This window comes from Sciurus carolinensis, chromosome 1 (genome assembly GCF_902686445.1).
Source record: "Sciurus carolinensis chromosome 1, mSciCar1.2, whole genome shotgun sequence".
In the NCBI taxonomy this organism is placed as follows: domain Eukaryota; kingdom Metazoa; phylum Chordata; class Mammalia; order Rodentia; family Sciuridae; genus Sciurus; species Sciurus carolinensis.
In genome coordinates, this window is record NC_062213.1 from 164744957 (window position 1) to 164768213 (window position 23257).

Sequence of the window (23257 nt, forward strand, 5' to 3'; positions counted from 1 at the left end):
AAAGTGTGTAGTGCCATTGGAAGGTTAAAATACATCTGTTATAATGGACCTTTGGGATCATGTGTTTACAACAAATTGCTCTTGGGGAAAAGTATGTAGTGGTTTCTGTTTCGCTTTTTTGTTTTTTTAAACTGTATACTGGCTAATTCAAACAGAACTCTTGATTCCTTCCCCTAAACCCCCTGAGCCTTCCCTTCTTCTCCATCTCAGGAATGATGTCATCATCAGAGACCAGATCCTTATTCTAGAATAAGGCCTCCCTATCAGCTCCCACATTTACAAATTCTACCCATTAGATAAAAACAGTATATCACAAATCTGCCCACTGGCACCACCTAGTCCAACTTACCATCATGTTCTTGGCCTTGAAATAAAAAGAGACCCAATTAGCATGCCCCTTGAGGACCTGTATTGCGTAGGTCCTCCATCTCTTCCTCCATCTCTTGCTGTGCCATTCCACCCCTTGATGAACATGCTCCAGTGGTAGACAGATGGTGTTAAGGATTGCATCAACAGTCTTCATTAACAGTTCTGGGAGGTGTGACTGTATTCACACTCCTCCCTGTTCTGATGTCCTTTGGTAAAGCCTTCCCATGCTGACTCCAGAGTCATGTCCTCCCAATCTTTATGTAGATGCTGTCTCACAGGTAACTTGACCTGAAATTGCCTCACTCCTCCAGGATCCCTATCACCTCCCATCCTTGAAGATGTTGCACACCTGGTTTCAAGTACTAGCTCTACCATTTCATGGTTCTGTGATCTCTCAGCCTCTGACTTTTTCATTCTTCTATGTAAAACAGGAATTAAAATCACCTTATAGGGTATTATAAGAATTTACTAAAATAAAAGCATAAGGCTGATCCAAGTAGGTCTTCAGTCATGGTATGTTTTCTATCAAAATGTTACCAGCAATATTTTTAAGTTAAACTTTTTGTTTTTGATTTAGGAATTGACTCAAAGCATAGTAAATAAAATGAAAAAGAAAACCCAGCTTTGAGGAATAAAAATATCTTTGTCACTTTGCTTCAGCAGGCATTTTGAGTACTGAAAATGTCGGGGTGCGCTACTTCCAAATGCCTTGGTATTCAATATAGGTGCATGCCTGTATGCGTAGTGTACTGGGACTCAGGAGACAAATAACACTGAATTCCTGACCTGAGTGTGTTTTATGAGTATTTTCCTGAGGATCATAGTAGAACCATTTATAGCTGTAGAAAAAGAGACTTTTCAAGAGTCATTTCATGGGGCAAGAGACACTGAAATGGTTATAAAAAAATAAACTCCCTACATAATGCATTTTCTGGAGAGCAGTTCTGCTAATAACTTGGCCTCACTCCTCCTCTTCTTCCCCAGATCATCTTCATTTGCTTCATTCCCTGAGGAACTGTGAGATATAAAAAACAGGTGGACTTTGATGGCAATGCTCCTGCTACTGAAAGATTCCACTCTTTAAAACCAAAAATTAAAAAGGGATTAAACTGCCTACAAAGGACTCTTCCCTTGGACAGCCCTACCGTTCATGACACACACGGCTCAACCCTGGTTGCCTTTGGCCTGGAGAAAACTGTTGATGAAGTATCCCCTGAACTCTGTATTTCTAAATATCACAGCTGCCATTTGGATTTATGAGCTTCAACAGGAGCAGTGGACAAAGAAGTCCATGCATTTGAAGGAACAGAATTACGTTCTAATGGAGAACTCAAAGTGAAGAGTGAATTTTGGTTCAGGATTCCCCCACACCCTCAACAGCTCCCCCCACACCCCCTTAGAACAAGGGTGGTCACCTCAAAGACAGCAGTGTCTACTGCATTTTCTGATGGAGAGAGCGGTTTTCTTTAACACTTCTGCTTGCTCCTTTCTATACACTATACTTCCTTTCAGAAATTGATATGAGGAAAATTTATTTTTAAAAATAGTGAACCCCACTATTCACCTCTTGCCCTTACAGCAAGGAGAGAACATTCAAGAAGGTCAGGAAAAAAGTCTATTTTCCAAGGTTTGTTTTTTGGGACATTAAATTTACAAAATAACAATAAGTATTCTCAGAATGAGGGTTCTGTGATCATATAAAATGGGGGAAATGCTACTTGAGCTACAGCTAAACAAATCTCTTTGCTGCAGGACTTCTTAGGATTTTTGTCTACTAGTTTGCCATATGACTCTCCAAGACTAAGATATGAAGCATGTCAATATCTTATAAGAATAAATGGTTTGCTTTAGCTATTCTGGGTTTCTTATTCTTCCAGATGAATTTCATGATTGCTTGCTCTATTTCTGTAAGGTACATCATTGGGATTTTACTTGGAATTGCATTGAATCTGTATAGCACTTTTGGTAGTATGGCCATTTTGACAATATTAATTCTGCCTATCCAAGAACATGGGAGATCTTTCCATCTTCTAAGATTTTCTTTAATTTCTTTCTTTAGTGTTCTGTAGTTCTCATTGTAGAGGTCTTTCACCTCTTTTGTGAGATTCATTCCCAAGTATTTTATTTTTTTCGAGGCTATTGTGAATGGGGTAGTTTTCCTAACTTCTCTTTCTGAAGATTCATCACTTATGTATAAAAATGCATTGGATTTATGAGCATTGATCTTGTAACCTGCTACTTTACTGAATTCACTTATGAGTTCTAAAAGTTTTCTGGTGGAATTTCCAGGTTCCTCTAAATATATAATCATGTCATCAGCGAACAGGGATAGTTTGAGTTCTTCTTTTCCTATTCGTATCCCTTTAATTTCTTTGGTTTGTCTAATTGCTCTGGCTAGAGTTTCAAGGATGATGCTGAATAGAAGTGGTGAAAGAGGGCATCCCTGCCTTGTTCCAGTTTTTAGGGGGAATGCTTTCAGTTTTTCACCATTTAGAATGATATTGGCCATGGGCTTAGCGTAGATGGACTTCACAATGTTAAGGAATGTTCCCACTATCCCTATTTTTTCTAGTGTTTTGAGCATGAAGGGATGCTGTATTTTATCAAATGCTTTCTCTCCATCTATTGAAATAATCATGTGATTCTCAACTTTAAGTCTGTTGATATGGTGAATGACACATTGATTTCAGGATGTTGAACCAACCTTGCATCCCTGGGATAAAACCCACTTGATCGTGGTGCACTATCTTTTAAATACATTTTTGTATGGGTTTTGCTAAAATTTTGTAGAGAATTTTTGTGTCGATGTTCATTAAGGATATTGGTGTGAAATTTTCTTTTCGATGTGTCTCTGTCTGGTTTAGGTATCAGGGTAATATTTGCTTCATAGAATGAGTTTGGGAGGGTTCCCTCCTCTTCTATTTTATGGAATACTTTGAGGAGTATTGGAATGAGCTCTTTTTTAAAGGTTTGGTAGAACTCAGTTGAGAACCCGTCTGGTCCCGGACTTTTCTTTGTTGGTAGGCTTTTGATGACCTCTTCTATTTCATTGCTTGAAATTTATTTATTTAAGTTGTATATGTCCTCCTGGTTCAGTAGAAAGAGCAAAGCAGGGGGTATCGCAATACCAGATGTTCAACTATACTACAAAGCAATAGTAACAAAAACAGCATGGTACTGGTACCAAAATAGACAGGTAGATTGATGGTACAGAATAGAGGACATGGACACAAACCCAAATAAATACAATTTTCTCATACTAGAAAAGGGGCCAAAAATATGCAATGGAGAAAAGATAGCCTCTTCAACAAATGGTGCTGGGAAAACTGGAAATCCATATGCAACAGAATGAAATTAAACCCCTATCTCTCACCCTGCACAAAATTCAGCTCAAAATGGATCAAGGACCTCAGAATCAGACCAGAGACCCTTCATCTTATAGAAGAAAAAGTAGGTCCAAATCTTCAACATGTCGGCTTAGGATCAGACTTCCTTAACAGGACTGCCATAGCACAAGAAATAAAAGCAAGAATCAACAACTGGGATAGATTCAAACTAAAAACTTTCTCTCAGTGAAGGAAACTATCAGTAATGTGAAGAGAGAGCCTACAGAGTGGGAGAAAATCTTTGCCAATCATACTTCAGATAGAGCACTAATTTCCAGAATCTATAAAGAACTCAAAAAACTCTACACCAAGAATACAAATAATCCAATCAACATATGGGCTAAGGAAATGAACAGACACTTCACCGAACAAGATCTACAAGCAATCAACAAACATATGGAAAAATGTTCAACATCTTTAGTAATAAGAGAAATGCAAATCAAAACTACCCTAAGATTCCATCTCGCCCCAATTAGAATGGCGATTATCAAGAATACAAGCAACAATAGGTGTTGGTGAGGATGTCGGGAAAAAGGTACTCTCATACATTGCTGGTGGGGTTGCAAATTAGTGCAGCCACTCTAGAAAGCAATGTGGAGATTCCTCAGAAAACTTGGACTGGAACCACCATTTGACCCAGTTATCCCACTCCTTGGCCTATACCCAAAGGACTTAAAATCAGCATACTACAGAGATACAGCCTCAATTCACAATAGCCAGATTGTGGAACCAACCTAGATGTCTTTTAATTGATGAATGGATAAATAAACTGTGGTATATATATATACAATGGAATATTACTCAGCCATAAAGAATGATAAAATTATGGCATTTGCAGGTAAATGGTTGAAATTGGAGAATATCATGCTAAGTGAGATAAGCCAATCTCAAAAACCAAAGGACAAATGATCTTGCTGATAAGCGGATGATGACACATAATGGGGGGTGGGAGGGGTTAGTGTTAGGGTTAGGGTTAGGGAGGGAGGCAAGAATGGTGGAAGGAAGGACTGTATAGAGGGGAAAGAGGGGTGGGAGGGGTGGGGGAAGGGAAAAATAACAGAATGAATCAAACAACATTACCCTTTGTAAATTTATGATTACTCAAATGATATGCCTTGACTCCATGTACAGAGAAACAACATGTATCCCATTTGTTTACAATAAAAAAAAAACTTAACAAAAAAAAGAATAAAATGGAAATAAAAACCAAAATAAAACGTTTCACAAAATTCTTGTCCTCAATTCTATCATTGTCTAGTGAGAGATGTTCCCATACACAGACTATTAAATCCAGGGATTAAAATGCAACAATTGCAACCAATACATAGAGGACTGTGGATGTCCAGCAGGGAAAATCCAACCAAGCAGAAGGAGCCAGTTCCTAGTCCACCATTCCTGATGTTCCACAAGGGATAAACAATACCTTCTCTTCACTAAAGCCTACTGCTTCTCTACTTTGGCATGTATTTATGTTTGGCTTTTTTCCCCTCTTGGAAAACCAGATAGATTGAAATCTGAATTTCAGCCCTGCCTCTTCCTACTTCTCTGATCTTAAGCAACTACCTTACCTTGTCTATTTTCTTGAACTGTCATGAGAACCAGAGATCATTTAAGTAAAGCACCTAGTAAAGTTCCTGAAACATAATAAGTTAAATCATTTAGACTATTATTATTTTATTAGGTCTTAAAATTGGAATAGATTCACTGACCTCTAACGTAAGCTTTCACTGAAAGTACCAAGCACATTCACAGTATGTTTCTGTTACAGCTTCTGTTGGAAACTCTGCTTAAATCCAATGTGGTTTAATAAACTCTCAGACTCTGAAAGACATAGCACTGCACCTAGGGTAGATACAAAGTGAATGGATCACTCATCTTGTCCTGGATCACAAGTTCCTTGTCTAATGCATTACTTCCCTTTAGCAGATGAGGAAAGGTTTCATGAAAGGAGCATCATTAAGCAGGAACTTAAATGGATTTAAGAGATTGGCAAGGAAAAAAATCCAGGAGAAGAAAGCAGCATGTTTGGGTTTGGACCTGGAACGTTCCTCAAGGATTCATGTGTTGAAAGCTTGGTCCCAAAGCTGCAATGTTCGGAAATAGGGCTTTTAAGAAATGATTGGATCATGAGGAATTAGACCTCTTAGTGGATTAATCCATTTGATGGATTAAAAATTTGAACTGTTGGGAAGTGGTGGAAGCTGTAGGAGGTGAGACATTGTTGGAGGAAGCAGGTAACTGGGGGCATGCCCTTGGAGACTACGTCTTGTCCCTGGCCTCTTCCCTCACCCCACACCTCTGCTTCCTGAGGCCAAGAGCTGAGAAGATTTCCTCCACGGGTCTCTTCTTCCATGACATTCCACCTCACCTCAAGCCCAAAGCAATAGGGAAGTTCAACAGGGACTGAAACCTCTGAAATTGTGAGCAATACTAGATTTTTTCCTTCTCTAAGTGTTTTTCTTAGGTGTTGGTGACAATTACAAAAGCTGATTAAGAAACAGGAGAATAAAAATATTTAATTTGTCTATTTAACCAAGTTGTGAAGTTAGTATGAATAATAAGTGGAATACAAAGCAGGAAAAAGAGTGGTAACTGACTGCGGAAGTCCAAACAGTTCACTGTCCATTTCTGTCAACAGGTTACATTAGACAACTCGAGAAAACATGACCAACATCCTTTAAATGCATAGCTGAGCCCAAGAGAAAGGTGAATCCACAGGAAATAAACAAACAAATACGACGTCCCTGAAAACCTCACCAGTAAGCTCATGAGATGGCCCTGGGCTAAAAAGTTTTTGAGTTTTATGTACATACGTGGACAATGAATGACATTAGGCTAGAAGTATGGGGATTGATGGATGCGTGATTGACACCTACCCAAAGAGAAAGAGCCTTCCAAGGACTATGAAAATAGCATGCTTGAATAGTCTCTTTACTATTACAGGAAGTCACAAATAACCTGTGTCAGCTTGGCCACAAAAACAAAATTGTCTTCTCTAGTTATTTGTTACCAAAGACCTGTTGCACTTGGATTTAAAGTTTGAATCAACATTCCCTGGGTAATCTGGAAAACTACAAGTTGAGAAATTGATATGAAAGTGGTCACAGAGAGCTATTATTTGGGGAGCTCCAAGAAAAAGCAAGTGCTAATCCATTCTGGCGGAACATACTCTCAAAAAGGTAATAAGATGTTCCTTAAGTAAAAGCCCCACTGAAGATTAGCTCTCTCTCACACACACACACACACACACACACACATTGCATTGTTCATGAAGGAACTATCACTGGGGGGACATAACTGATCAACAAACAAAAGAAGGAGACCTTCACGAATTTCAGATAACATACAGAAACACCATGAACTTATGCTGGATGTATCCCGTATATAGTAGAAGCAGTACTACACCTGCAGGAAACGTGCACAACAAAATCAGGACCCTGGAGACTTCTTAAAAGAATGGTAATAGAACGAGAGGAAGGATGTCACAGGGGTCTGCAACCCTAACCTGCTTCTCAGTGTCATTTTAGAAGATCTGATGCAATCACAGCAAAGTGTGAAGATCTGGTGAGGCAGGGTTGTAGATTGTGGGCGCTCACTATATTATTTTTGTAATTTTTAGTATCTGAAATACATCACTATTGGGGAAAAGAAGCATAAGCCAAGTGATCTGGCTTTTTTCCATATGCAGTGAGGAACTTTTGAAGTTCTTTAAGCAAAAATATCTGGCCACATAGAGCTTAAACAGGCCATCTCAGAAACCTGGGTGTTCTCCCTTCCATCTCACAGAATGGAATGCAGCACAACTCAATTCAAATAAATATCCCAGAGGAACAGGTAAAGGCAAGATCAGCCTGGCCAAGCCAGTCATGGAACAAAGATTCTTTATGGAGAAACTTTCTGAAGAGGATATTAAATTTTTTATTTTGTTTATATGTTAAGGTACCCAAAGACAACTGCACAACATTATGCAATCCTTGGAAAATAACCAGTTTGGGCTGATGGTGTTTGAGGCTGGGAGAGCTTCTGCATTAAAGGATTCTGAAACTGTTGGATGCCTTATCATCAAGGCCAAAGCAAAAGCAGTGACTTTCCCCTAAATGCAATTTTTCTACAACAATATATACAGAAAGAATCATTTAAAAACTATGTGTATTTGTATATCTTCTTACTGTAGCTTATAAAAAAATAAAAGTCTTTTGCTAGGCATGGTGGCACATGCCAGTAACCCTAGCCACTCAGGAGGATGAGGTGGGAAGACCGGGGGTTCAAAGTCAGCCTCAGCAAAAGCGAGGCACTAAGTAACTCAGTGAGACCCTAAACAAAACACAAGATAGAGCTGTGGATGTGGCTCATTGGTCGAGTGCCCCTGAGTTCAATCCCCTGTGCCCCCCACTCAAAAACAAGTCTTTTATAGAATTCTATTCCCCTTATTTATGTTTTATGCTTTTTAGTTTTTCTGGGCAATGTGTAATAATTTTGATCTCTGCCCCTTTGTGTTCTCTATTGTGAAATGGAATTCAGAACAGTTACTTTCTAAGGGCCCCCAAAGACTCAAGACAGCAATCTGTCCCAGTCAGCTCATCTACTCTGTTCTAAACACTTCTCGAATGTGCCTCAATGACTTGACTAAGACAAAGCAACCAAGACACAGTGTTCCCATAAAGTATTTAATCTCAAAGAGATGCAAGCTTTATTCCCTCAAGGGAAAAAACCTCTAATGCCAAATATTAATTGCTTTTTATTTTTCTGTGCTTTTATCCTTTCCAAGGCTGTCTATGTAGATAAAGGAATATGAGGGCCAGAGTCATTCTCTGGATTATTCAATGCCAGTACATTTTGCCCCAGATTAGATGGCTGAGATGAAATGAAGATTTTTTCAATGTGGAGCTATTCGCTGGAAACTTGACACTATAAATATTTAGGAAAGATTGGGAGACTATCTTTAAGGATAGGAAATTAAAGTAGAAGATAAAATAAAAAACACACCCCTTCTATGCAGAAAGGAAAAGAGTAGCATTTTCTGAACCATGACTATCCTCCAGGTACTTTAGATGAATTATTTAAGTGAGATCTTATATTATCCCTGTGGAATATTTATTATGCTCCTTGTATCACAGATGACAAGCAGACACTGTGACCAGGGAGTTAAGGATCTGAGACTGAGTGCTGGACCTGCAACTGCATTGCTCTCGTTGCTAGAACATGCCACAAGTAGACTAGATGCTGCTGCTGCTGTATCTTCAGAGCCACCTTGGCATTTGCCCCAAGGTCACACTTCACTGCTCTGTCCCTGTCACCACGCCTAAGCACAGCGATGCTGCGTGAATCCGTCTGCTCCTGCCCAGCACAGGATTACTCTGAATCTGAGGTTCCACACTGATCCTGCCAGGAGGCTCTCAGAACTAACTCAGAACTACGATCCTACCCCAGGGTCCCCTTCCCACTCTTCCTTCACGGGTGCCAGAGCACCGTCCCCTGCCCTCTTCCAGTCCCTCCATCTTCATCCTTCCTAATAATTTCACCCAACAAGTCTCTTGCACACCTATCCTGTCTGGATCTCTGCTTCACCTTACCTGACACACTACACATAACTAATAGCTTTCAGCTCATAGGGTGTGTATGCTCTGCAGCTAGAGTGTACAGCCCGGTACTAGAGGCTATAAGGATGTACTGTGTACTTGAAATTGACTAAGAAAAGAAATCATAAGTGCTCTCACATTAATGTTCTCACATTTATGAATATTCTCAGAGGTACCATTTAAGAAAAAGAAAATGGTGCATATATGAGGTGATGGATATGCTAATTAGCTTGATTGTAGGAATCTTCGTAGAAAGTACATTTATATCAAAACATCATGGTGTATACATTAAATATGTACATTTTCAATTTGTCTATCATGCCTCCTTGAAGTTGGAAAAAAACTAATAGTTGCCAGAATTAGAATCTGATGCCTAAAATGTTCTTTCAACGCTGACGTTAGTATCACCAATGACACTGATATAAATATTACTATTAATAATTAATACGATATATTTTTTAATATTACCATGAACCAAATATTGTGATTAGACTTACACACATTGTCCCATTCAGTGTTGATCAGAATTCTACAAGTTAGACATCAAAACATGCATTTTACAGATGAGAACACAAGGAGTTGGAGGTAAACTTTGACTTACTTACCCAGGCCATTAATTATGCAGTGTCATAACCAGGGTTTAGACAGACATATGTCTGGCTCTGAACTCTGCATTCTTAATTACTCTGTATGTGTTTTTAAGCTTTCATCACTTTTTGTTTTTGGACTATGATTTGATGGGGTTTTTTCCACTACAAAGGAGTAGACGCAACAGATACTTACAAAACACCCTCTCTGTGCCAGGGTGTGGTTCTGTCCTAAGGATCCAAGAGAAGAAAGCCCAGTTTCTGCCGTCAAGGGGATCATTATTAATCTGTGAGGTTGTTAATAATTTAAACAATAAGAAGCTATTGACATCCCAGAAGCAAAAACCCATCCAAGATGCCAGACAATTTTATGGTTGTTATGAAGTGGTGTCAGCTACTCTTCTGAACAAAGCAGTATAAAAATAAACAAACTCCCAAGACTGTGACATCTCAGAATAGCAAGGAGTCCCTATTAGCTGAAAGAAGGAATTAGGTCTAAAACTTCTGTAAGATTTGAAGAAGTAGAAAATGTAAGTGATCTAAGAGGAAGTGGATAATTAATGAGAATTTGCTAGCTGCAGGGAAAAAATATATATAATAATGGCAGATTGAAGGAGAAATGTAATTAGTAATTTCCCACTTGGTGTCACATAAAAGGTTTTCTCCATACATTCCAACACTGTGGTCCTCCAGAACAAAATGGAGTGTGATATAATGGAAACAGTAGTCACCCAACAGTCAGACACAACAATAGCCCACATGTCTGTCAATGTGAACCGGTTAAACGAGCAAATCGTAGGATAGGGCAACAAAGAGAATGTTTAATGATGCTGCCTGGCAAATAAAATGTTGTCCAGATATCTTCCCAGTGGAAGAGTCTTTTCTAATCTTGAGCCCCGTCCAGGAATTTACCCTTCCTAACTCAAGAAGTCTTAAAATGCTTCCTCTTGCCATTCAATAAAATATATAACATTTTGAAAAATGGCAGAGACAGAAACCACATAAAAAGTCTTGTAATAATAATAATGATGATGATGATAATAATAATAATAATAAAGGCAGCTGGCCTGAGTATACAGACTACAAAAAGACTGCTGGATTCCATAAGCAGAAAATCAAGAATTATTAATTAGTAACTTTTTACCTGTCACCTCAGTACCTTTGAAGCAAAGCAAAGCAAAGCAAAGTTTTTGTACTGATTTAAAGCCTCAGCTGAGATTAGGATTTTTCTGCAAAATGGCCTGGAGAGTTCAATTCCAAATATCAGCACTGCAGAATGCTGCTGGCTTGGGTCCACCCTGGGAGAAAGACACAGGAAGAGATCAGAAGAACTGGACCACACAGTAGTGAGGAGTGGAGCCCACACTGAACCAAGGCTGTTCCCTTGGCTTACCAAGCTCCGGGCATCATCCTTAACAAGGATCCAATGTTATTATCACAAACCGGCTGCACTGCACTGGTTCCTTTGTTTAATTATGTTTTAGGCAACTGTAGCAGCAAACTGGAAGATGAACGGGGTGACTAAAATACGCAATGTGATATAGTAAGTGCGGGAAGAGCATGGTTAGAGTCTGGGAGGGGCCAGTCCTCACAGGGCCTTGTGAGCTGCATGTATTCAGGATGCTACAAACGTGTTCCTTAGAAGGGAAGTTTTGGAAGAGCATTTCCAGAGGAGCATTCAGCCTGCAGGTCATAGAATGGATCAGGGTATGGTACTGCATATCAGCGTATGAAGAAATTAGAACCATAGTCCAGGCGAGAACTAATGGTGATCTGGACTTTGTTGGTACTGGTCTAAATGCAAAGAGAGCTGGGCGTGGAGTTGATTCAAGAAAAAGCAAGAAGACAAAATTGACAGAACTCAGAAGCTGGGCAGAGTGTGAGGGTGAGGTACAAGGAAGTGTTGTGGAGGACCCCTGGGTTTCTGGTTTACTTAACTGGATAGAAGGTAGTCAGTCACTGAGAGCTATCAATGGAAAAGAAGGGGGAGGTCATGGGTTTGCTTTCGAGTGTGCTAAGTTTAAAAAACGCTTTGAGACAGGAGGGTTTTGGAAGGTGGATGTGTGAATCTGAAAGCCAGAAGAGTCAAGTGGGGATGTTGTGTGTAATTTGCATGGGCATAAAAGTCTTGAATGAGATTTAATGATAAAATGGAATTTATCAAAAAGCCAGGAAAGAAAGAACATTCCAGGTAGAGGGAACAGAATTTGTACATGATGTGTATGTGGGGACATCCTAAGAGCTTATTCGTATGTAAATGCTAATTATTTTTCAGTTCTTAAGTTTCTTCTTAACACTGTTGGAGATAAAACAAGAAATTGTTAACCAATTACCACTGGGGAGTTAACCTACAAGAGTAGGGGGTGAGAGAGAGATAGACTCATTTCTATTATACAAATGTGTTTCAAAGCTAATATTATTTAAAATAATTTCTTTTAAGAATCTTTTAAAATTGAAGGCACATTTTTGGAAGGAAGAATTTCTCTGCTTGATTGAAATCAGACTCTTCATACAATTGTGTAGTTCACACATTCTGCAACATTAGGGGTGCCATTCAAATAGATTAGAAAGTGTCTTTTGAAACCTGAACATCTGCACATCTCGTGGCTCTGACTGCAGTTATTTCAGAGGGGAAATGACTCTGAAGGTAGCCAAACAAATAATTGAAAGTCTGCAAAGTTCTCCTAGAAGAAGCAACACCTCAGTTTAGAAATCAAGAACAAGTAGGCAAAGTCAGTTGAAAGAAGGATGGAGTTGAGGAAGGTCAAAGAGAGAAAGCAATTAAAGCAGAAGGGACAAAATATTTACAGATTTGTCTTAATAATACTCTTTCTCTTACCAAAGATTTCAGTTAACAGGAAATATTGAATTTTCAGTGCTCTATCTCCTTGAAGAGCTTGTAGAGACAGATGATGGCTTTAATTTAGCAGTACAGATTTAATATAAAAGCTTTCTTGCAGACACTTGTCAGTTCGTTTAGAAAGGTGTCCCATCTAATAAGACCCAAGTCACAACCAACCCTGGTATTCATGAGGATCTCTCAGTAAGAACTGTGAGAGGAGTCATGCTGGGCATGGTGGCCCATGCCTGTAATCCCAGTAGCAGGGGAGGCTGAGGCAGGAGGATCGTGAGTTCAAAGCCAGCCTCAGAAAGGGTAAGGTGTTAAGCAACTCAGTGAGACCCTTTCTCTAAATAAAAGACAAAATAGGGCTGGAATGTGGCCCAATGATCTAGTGCCCCTAAGTTCAATCCCCACCACCCCTGAAAGAAAAAGTGATCATCCCCAAATCACCTTTGTTCTTCTCTTCTTGATTTTTCACCAAATTCTTTGTTCTAAGATTTATTAAGAGGTAATAAAATTGGTTTCCTTCCTCTATTACCCTCTAGACTGTAGCTCCTTGAGGGTTTCTCCTACCTACTTAAATGCATGGTGTCTAGGACAGCATTAGCATAGAGAGGGCAAATGATTAGTGGGTGGATGGGAGAATGAGCGAGTGAACGCAGAACACAGCAGTAGAATAACAAAGGACTGAGAACCAGCAGATGCGTTTTCTGGTCCGGGGTCCCCCTGTGTGACCACTGGCCTCCCACTTGCAGTTCTGTACCTCTGCTCTCTTATTTTTTCACTGACTCTGTTTGACACATCACAGGTTCTCAGTGAGTGTTTCGTTAATGAACGAGGCACAGTCCTCCCGCCTTCATCTGGGAAAGGGTTTTAACTTCTGTTCACACCTAATGCCTGCTCCCACTCTGATCCTGCCAGACACACACACTCACACACACACACGCACACGCACACATACACTCAGCGCTAACCCTCACCACCAAACTTGGAGATAGATACCACGTCGTCACCTGTGCAAATGAAGAAATCAAGACTGAACTATCTGAACGCATGTTCCAGTTTCACAGAGAGCAGGTGACTTGGATGCCGTCAGGGGCTGTCACAGACCCGAGCCTCTCAGCCTCACCGGGTTGCCACTTGTGTGAGAAAGTTGAAAACAGAACATACCGACAAGACATCACCACCGTTTCGCATTTTCGCCCAAAGTCACATATCTCAGTGTTTATTTCTGTATGAAATAGCCAAACTGGTTCTCGTACCAACTCGGGCAGAATGTGTGGCAACAGATAGACTTAAATATTTATTAAGTGGGAGGGTGAAACGTCCACATTTTGCCAAAGACTGTTTTGCTTTGCTTCTTCTTTGAGACCCAGCAACTCACAGCAAGTGAAAAAATTGAAATGTTGGCAGACGACTTGGCGTAAGTACCAGACTTCTTTGTCATCCAGTCAGACACAAGTGGTGGAAAAAAATCTGCCTGGTTATCTTTGTCTGGTCTCTCTTGGCTGAAAATTCGGGTATTCTTCAGATGGTCTGTCCCTCACAGTTAAAACACTGTACACACAAATGTTTCTTCTGAGTGGAAGGGAAAAAATTCTCAGATGTCAGTTTACTTCATTTTTTTAAGTAAAAATGGTATTAAGGAGTGAGAAGAATAGGATGACTATGTACAAGACTATTTAGGCTAAGGACTTCTCCTGTTAGACATGAGCAGTTTGTTTCCTATCCACATGGAACACACGTAAATGTACGCATCTCAAGTAAATATATTGGCAAGTTTTATGTACACACACACACACACACACACACATGTATGCATACATGTATATGCATGTGTTTTGGTTTGGATATGAGGAGTCTCTTGAAAGCTCACGTGTGAGACAACATGGAAATGTTCACAAGTGGAATGGTTGGATTGTGAGAGTTGTAACCTGATTGGTGGGTTAATCCAATGATACGGATTAACTGGGTCATAACTGGGCAGGTGGGTGAATGGAGGAGGTAGGTCACTGGGGCATAATATTGGGTTTTATATTTTGTCCCTGTGGAGCAGAGCTTCCTCTCTGCTTCTTGGTTGTTCTGTCCTGAGCTGCTTCCCTCCATCAGGCTCTTCTGCCATGATCTTCTGCCTCACCTCAGGCCCAGAGCTATGGAGTCAGCTGACCATGGACCAAACTTCTGAAACTGAACCAAAATAAACTTGCCTTTCTCTATGCTCTTGTCAGATCTTTTGGTCACAGAGACAAAAAGAAAAATCAAAAAGAAAAGAAAGAAAGAAAAGCGACTAGAGTGCAATCATTTAGTTTTGATCACAAATCAGTGTCTTTTCTCAGACATCTTATTTTTTTTCCCCTTTTTGACTTATCACCTTTCTCAGAACTCATGCACATTGCTAATGACAAGAGTTTCCTGTGGCCTGGGCTTTCTACTGAAGAGGTGTCTCTACTACAGTGATACAGCCACATCAATGTTTATAGCAGCTCAATTCACAATAGCCAAACAATGAAACCAGCCCAGGCGCACTTCAACAGATGGATGGATAAAGAAATTGTGGTATATATACACAATGGAATATTACTCAGCCTTAAAGAAGAATAAAATTATGGCATTTGCAGGTAAATGGATGGAGTTGGAGAATATTATGCTACGTGAGATAAGCCAACCCCCAGAAACCAAAGGTGGAATGTTTTCTCTGATAAGTGGATGATGGTACATAACAGGGGTGGGGAAGAGGGGGTAAGGGAAGAATGGGGGAAGGATGGATGGTGTAGAGGGAAATGAGAGGTGGGGAGGGAGCAGTGGGGAAGGAAAGATGGTGGAATGAGACAAACATCATTATCCTCTGTACATGTATGGTTACACAAATGGTGTGACTCTACTTCACGTACAACCAGAGAAATGAAGTTGTATCCCATTTGTGTACAGTGAATCAAACAAATCAAAAAAGACGTATCTTTTAAACTAGCCCCTTAGGAACAGACCTCTTCCGTGTCTTTTGTTGTAAGCTATGGTGAACACTTGCTGAAGGTATGAAGGAGACTCTCTTTACAGCCTTGTTCTTCTGCCACGTTAACACACATCCTTACATAGCCTCCTCACAAATGGGTATGTGTCCCAGGTCCCTGACTTGAAACCTGACTGTGTAACTTGCTTGGGACAATGAAAGATGGTGTAAATGACAGTGTACCCACACCAAACTAGGTTGAAGAAGACTCCCATGTGCCCTCTTAGCCTCTGGCCATCACTGTGAGAACATGCTCAGGCAGCCCATTGGTCCCGTGGAGCAGAGTGGCCTCTGGAAAGCCCAATCTAGATCCATCATCAACAGATCTCCCGGGACTTGCAGAAACATGAGCGATAACCAATCACTGGGTTCTGGGGTAATTTTTTATATAGCAAGTTAACCAGTACAAGATAAATAGAAAATGTTTGTATTCAAAATATATACATATGTATTTATGATCAGTGAGAAAGTTTTAACAAATATGTGAAAATGAAAAGCTTTCTTCAGAAATAGTTCATCACTGCATAAGTCAAAAATTTGAATATATTGTCTTTTTTGGCCATGTCTGCTGGATGAACCTCATCTTTGGGCACATGTCAGAATTCTCTGTGAAGTCTTGCCTATGTCTTCTGAACACTAATTCAATTCTTAGTCTGCATTGTGAACCTTGAACATATTTCTGTTGTTTTTTTCTCCTCTCTCATTAGAGTTCTGTGACACCTAAGTTCAGGGTCTATACTTCATGTATCTCTGTTGCATTTTTTTTTATTTTTACAGACTGCATTTTGATTCACTGTCCACAAGTGGGGTACAAATTTTAGTTTCCATGTTTGTGCACGATGTGGATTCACACCATTCATGTAATCATACACGTACATGGGGTAATGATGTGCATCTCATTCCACCATCTTTCATACCCTCACCCCCTTTTTAAGGGCATACCAGACACTTAAAATATATATATAACTAGATATGCTCCATGATAGGTTTCCAATCAATTCACTTGTCACATTATATCCAAAATGATCTTCTAAGGAATACTGGGTTTGTTCCCTTTGAAAAATACACAGCACTGGTGTTGCTAAGGAAATAAAGCACAGGGTGGCACATGAAGGCTCATGCCCTGGAATAGGAGTCACTGCCAACAAGCTCTCAAGCTCAGGTTCTCAAGCTCACTTGCACTCAGGCATCAGGATGACAGCTGGCAGACACAGCCCAACCATCTTGGCATCCAGCTAATGGTTAATAGATACATTACAATTCTGGGCTTCAGTGAGAAAAGCTGAGTCAATTTATTCCCATTTACTCTTGGAAGGCCTCAGGTATTTCCTTATTTGTAATGACACAGAAAGAAATAATATGAGAAGTGGAATAATGCAAGTTATATCTCCTCCCTGGGAATTAAACCTAGGACCTCATGCATGCTAGGTAAACCCCCTACCACTGAGCTACATCCCAGATCTTTTTTTTTTTTTTTTAATTTTGTTTTGAGATAAGCTCTCATTAAGTTGCTTAGACTGACCTGGAATTTTTGATCCTTCTGCCTCTGTCTTCTAAGTGACCGGGATTACAGGGACATGCCACCTCATCCAGCTTCAAATTACTTTCAACAGCATCAAACAAAATCCAGTAGGAAAAATGTAGTAGCTCAGTGAAGTAATGAATGTGGGAAGAAACACTTATTTGATGGTATAAACACCATAGATGGATGAAAAATAATTATTTATAGCTTAATGTGGATATACAACTCCGAACTTAGAACTAAGAAAGAAATTTGTTGACTTTAGTGACCATTAGTGCCCAAGTCCTGAAATGTGTTACACCATCTAGATAAATTATGGTACAGTGGTCTCAGCTCCCAATATTCAAAGCATAAGGCTGGTGACAGGGAAGAATATGAATTCATTTGGGATTTACACCCTATTCTAAATTATTTGTGAGTGGCACAATGACCTAGGTCTATAAGTTCTAACCAGGACTCTATCTACAACATAATAGCTCACCAAGGAAGGGAGCATGGTGCAGTTACAATCCTGATAGCTAATGGCTGTGAAGCCTGAGCTACTCTTAGCATTTCACATGCATGACTAGTTTGAGCATCACTGCAACTGCATGAAGTAGTACAATTCTTATACCCCATTTCACAGGTAAGAGTTTAGCTCTTACTTAATTACAGTTTTCTCCCCAGCAGCTATTTCTGAGTTTCCAGTTAAGGAATAAAACCAGCACAAATCAGTATATCAGTCTGTTGTTAGATTATGATAAGAAAAGATAGTTTGGTCTATGGTAAGATTCTGACTGCCTATTATGCTCCTCCAAGTTCAAATAGCTATATCAAGAAGGGCAGAAGATAAATATGTACTGCAAGAAATTTATGAATATTCATTTTGTTGACATGCTTTTTCCACTACTACAAAACACCCTCTGTGTTACACATGTAGTACCCAACAATTATTGTATCTGCTTCCAATATTTCTAATTGGCCCCACTGCTATTCTAGTCTATTCCTGGTCCTATTCCATTCTGTTTCAATGGTTACAGCTTTAAAATATATCTTAATGACTGGTAGCCACAAGTGCAATCACATTCTTCTTCTTCAAATTATTTTGTCTAGCCTCTGTTTTTAACTTCCATATGAATTTTATGACCATCTTAAGTTTCATTTTTAAAAATCCTTCAAAATTTTTAATCAGGATCATATGTTTACACATGAATTTTGAGAGCACTGCCAACTTTCTGACATTTCTCCAATAATTCAGGACTTCTCGTGTGCTAATTTTTTTTCCAGAAAAGACTTTGCCAAACTTTTGTTACACTATTATCTCATTCCTAGGATAAATCCTTCCTTCTTGCTGACATATGTATTTTACCACTTCTTTTACTAAGGTCTTACTCTTTGTATGCCTGAACTTGTTTTTTCCCCTTCCTTTTTGAATAATGGTTTATCATAATAGCTTGCTTTTAAGAGACTGTTTCCCTCAATATGTTGAAGATATTACTCCATTATTCCTTGCTGCTGATATAAGTCTGGTATCAGAAGTATTGCCACTTTTGGAGGCAATCTTTCTTTTTTATTTGGTTGGCTTTAAAATGTTTTCTTTGTCTTTGATATATTTATTTGCATGTATTTTATTAGCATTAGAGCTCACTTTAATTAATAGACATATCTGGTTAGAAATTTCTTATCCAGCATATTTTCCATTTTTTTTTCTTGCAACAATGTTTCATGGAACTCTTAAACTTATTAGATGTGTATACTACGAAAGGACACACATGAAACATCTTGAAACCTTCCCAATTTATCTAAGTTAAAAACATTATTTTGGGGACTCCAACCTTATCTTAAAGACCTTATTGCTATAGTCGATGTTGTTCAAAGAAGAATTCTATGCATCTAGTGAGAATTTGAAGTAATTTCAATACCTACATTTTTTCATGTTGAAATTTTAAAATTAGTTGGTTTTCCTTTTTCATCTCTTCATGTCCCATCATGTGTATAGTCCTAATTTTCTTTCCATAATTTCATGTTCTTGATATGGATCATTTCCTGTTTTGCCTTTTCAAATATTTTATTAGCCTCTTTGGAGTTATATTTTTGAATGTACTCTTTTTTTTTTTTTTTTTTTTTTTTTACTTAAGCCAAAGTGAATTACCTCACAACCTCTGACTTGTTGGCTATCTTAAAGTCATTTTCCTTACAGATTCTTGATACACAAGTTCATCTTGTATAGTAGTTACATTAGTCACAGAGTTAACTCTGTCTCTTCAAGTTCTAGAAGTGACTCCGGTCCTGCCCCTTCAACTCTAGGTGCCCTGCTATGGTCTGGATGTCTCCATCAAAGTTAATGAGTCAGAAACTTAATCCCCAATGCAACAGTGTTGAGAGGCAGGACTTTTAAAAGGTGATTAAGTCTTGAGGGTCCTGCCTTTACTAATAGATTGATGTCATTATCCTGGGAATGGATTAGCTATCACAGGAGCCAGTCCTAGTTAAAAAAAGAAAAAAATGATCAGTTCAGCTTCCTTCACCCCTGAGCTTCCACCTTCTGCCATGGGATGATGCAGCAGAAGGTCCTTCTCAGATCACCAAATGCCAAACACTGGCTTCCAGAATAGACTTCCTGGCCTCCAAAACCGTGAGAAAGAAATCTGTTCTGTACTGAGCCTCAGATATTGAGTTACAGTACCAGAAAACAGACTAAGACAGGAAGTAATGAATCCCCATCTTTAGGATTATAAACTAATTTTTCCCTGAGTTTCCTACATTCATTATGCTTTTATATATCTTTATTACATGAATTCTTGGCAAATTGTCTAATTTACATGCACCATGTGTTTCCTCCTGGAATACTAACTGATACAGAAGATATTCATTAAAAACTTATTAGACAAAAAGTTCACAAATAAATAACATAGGTTAGCAAATGGATGTTGACTTGAGAAAATGACTCGTTCAGCTCTCTTGGTAACAATAAATGCCATAAGATACTTAAGATACTGGAGGCACTGGTGCAGAATCAAGGGAGAGAAAGCCATCATTTGGCTGGGAGTAGGAAAGAACTTGGGGAGGAACACACTGAGCAGAAGGAAAAGCCAAGGAGCTATGGATAATACTGGATGGGTATGTTATTAAGTTATTTAAGATTTTTTCCCTTACCCAGTAAAAAGATATATATTGCTCTTCAGAGATGGGGTGGAATAAGATAGGAGGAGAATCAAAGGTAAAATTAAGGAAGTTAAAAATAACCCACCCATGTTTCTTAATTAGTATCAAGGGGGAAATTATTGCCAAACACAATAAAGTAGAAGTTGGAATGTCTTTTATGCCTCGGGGGTAGGGAAATTTCCTCCTTCTGCCACATTTATTTCATCCAATTTAATTGGTTTATATTTGTCTGTTAGAAACTTTAGCAATTCCAAACCAAACAGCTTACTTTCCCGGTAACAGGACTGAAATAGCTGCAAGAGGCTGAATGTACATTCTGCAAACAATCTTGGCAAGAAATATCTGCCACATGAAATATGGGTTGCCTCCCTTTCTGCTCAGAAGAGTAGGCCACACCTTTCAAAATGCAAGGAAATTTTTGGAATAGCTGAAATTGGCCCTATAAATACCCTTCTAGGTATTCCTAAAGTGAGCAAAAAGAGGAAGGAAATCCAGCATAACAGTATGTGGAATGACAACCGGGGCTTTGCCAGGAATAAGAACAATAGCCACTGCCTCTATTCCACATACCACCCACTCTGGCTCATTCTTAAAACAGCAACCGGGTGATGCTATTATAAATAAAATGAAAATTACACCATATGAGCAAGTCTTGGGGATAATGCAGATTTCTCTATCTCCAATGTGGCGATGGTCTCATTGGTACATACGCTTGTCACTGTAAACTTCAAGGGAAGACCAGCAGCACACAACACAGTGTCTGAAGCCCAGTATCTACTTGCTAAATCAATGTATGAATGACATACCGTATCAATGACTGAATGGAGGGGCAGAGAGGATGTCTCTTGTGATTAAAGGTAAAGAATGAAGAAGAGATATTATTCTTCTTTAATCCCTTTCCAGCAAAATCAGCATACAGGAACTTCTGATTATCTAGGAAGAAATCTAGGAAATACAAACGAGAGATGAAAACCAAACCACAGATTAAAGAAAGAAAACTCTTAGCTGATAAGAACTTAAAAAAAAAGACTTCTTTATTTAAAATTTGGTATAATATTTCTCATTGTGATATGGAACTTTGCAGCTGTCCAGTCTTACATCTGTTTTCTTATTGCATTTCCTTTGCTGATATTTCCATGACCCTGAGCATGTACAACTCCTTTCCTGGTGCCATGTGTGCAGTTGGGCTAACAGCCAGTTGCAGAAGTGTCCTGTTTTTGAATATTTTCACTTTGTAACACTGAAGGCACTGGAGTCAGTAATGCATTTTTTAGATGTTTTTATTTATTCTAAGTAGTTACACATGACAGTAGAATGCATGTATGCATTTTGATAAATCATATATAAATGGAGTATAATTTCTCATTTGTCTGACAGTACATATTGTAGGACCACATTGGTCAGGCAGTCATACATGTACATGAGGTAATATTGTCTGTTTCACCCTACTCTTCTTCTTATCCCTATACTCCTTCCCCACCCTTCACTCCCCACTACTTAATATAAGGCAACTCTGTTCTTCCTTAGTGCCCCCACTGCTTATTGTGAATTGGTATACACATATCAGAAAAACTATTCGGCCTTTGGTTCTTTTGGGTTTGGCTTATTTCACTTAGCATAATATTCTCCAATTCCATCCATTTACCTGCAAATGCCATAATTTCATTCTTCTTTAAAGCTGAGTAATATTCCATCATATATATGTATACCACATTTTCTTTATCCATTCATCTGTTGAAGGACACATAAGTTGGTTCCATATTTTAGCTATTGTGAGTTGAGTTGTTATAAGCATTGTGTGGCTGTGTCACCGTAGCATGCTGACTCTAAGTGCTTTGGTATAGACTGAGGAGGGGGACAGCTGAGTCAAATGGGGTCTCCGTTCCAAGTTTTCTGAGGAATTTCCATACTGTTTTTCATAATGGTTGCACTGATTTGCATTCCCACCAGTAATTAAAAAAAATTTTTTTTGATGGATAAATGCATGGGAACTTTGTTTATAATTTCCTGAGCCAGAAAAAACAGTCATCCAGCATGAAAATTCAGGAACAGATGAATGTAAGATGACTTACTAAGTATTCTTCTTCATCGAATGACTTAAAAATAAAACACTACAGTAGGTACAAAGGTTCTCAAAAGCGGATGATAAATATCATCTATGGATTTTGTTTACAGTGCAGATTTCTAGCCCCCAATCCCCCCTGCAGAGATTTTGATTCAGTATATTTGGAGTGGGGCTTAGAAATGAGAATTTTTTATCAAATACTTTAGGTTATTGTGCTGTAGGGGGTGGTCACACACTGTAAAAGGACACCACTATGGAAAGAGCCCTGAGTGTTGGATTTTAAAAACATGGCCCACACTAAATAGCTTTTAATGTAGGAAGCTTTGTTAAACTCCCTGAGCCTACAATTTTTAACCATTTGAGGAAGACAGTAATAACTTCCCTCCACAGTAGAGCACCAGGTCATGTTTCCAAAGGATAGGAGTTGTGGGGAGCGACTGCTTGCAAACAGTACTGGGTTGGGCAGCTGTACTGAACTCAATCTAATATCACTTTCATGAACAAACATAAATACTCAAACCACCGCAAAAATACACAAATATTCCTTACAAAGATAATTTAGCATAAAGAATTGAATGATTATGAAGAATAACTTCATGTGAGCACATTTGCGAACTTAGTTGAAATGGACACATTTCAAGAAAAACATGTTGCCAAAGTTGACTGAAGAAAAAATAGAAATCTAAAATAAGCCAGAAGCCATTAAATTGGAGTGAAACAAAAATGATCCCTATATAAAGTTAAAATAAATCCAGA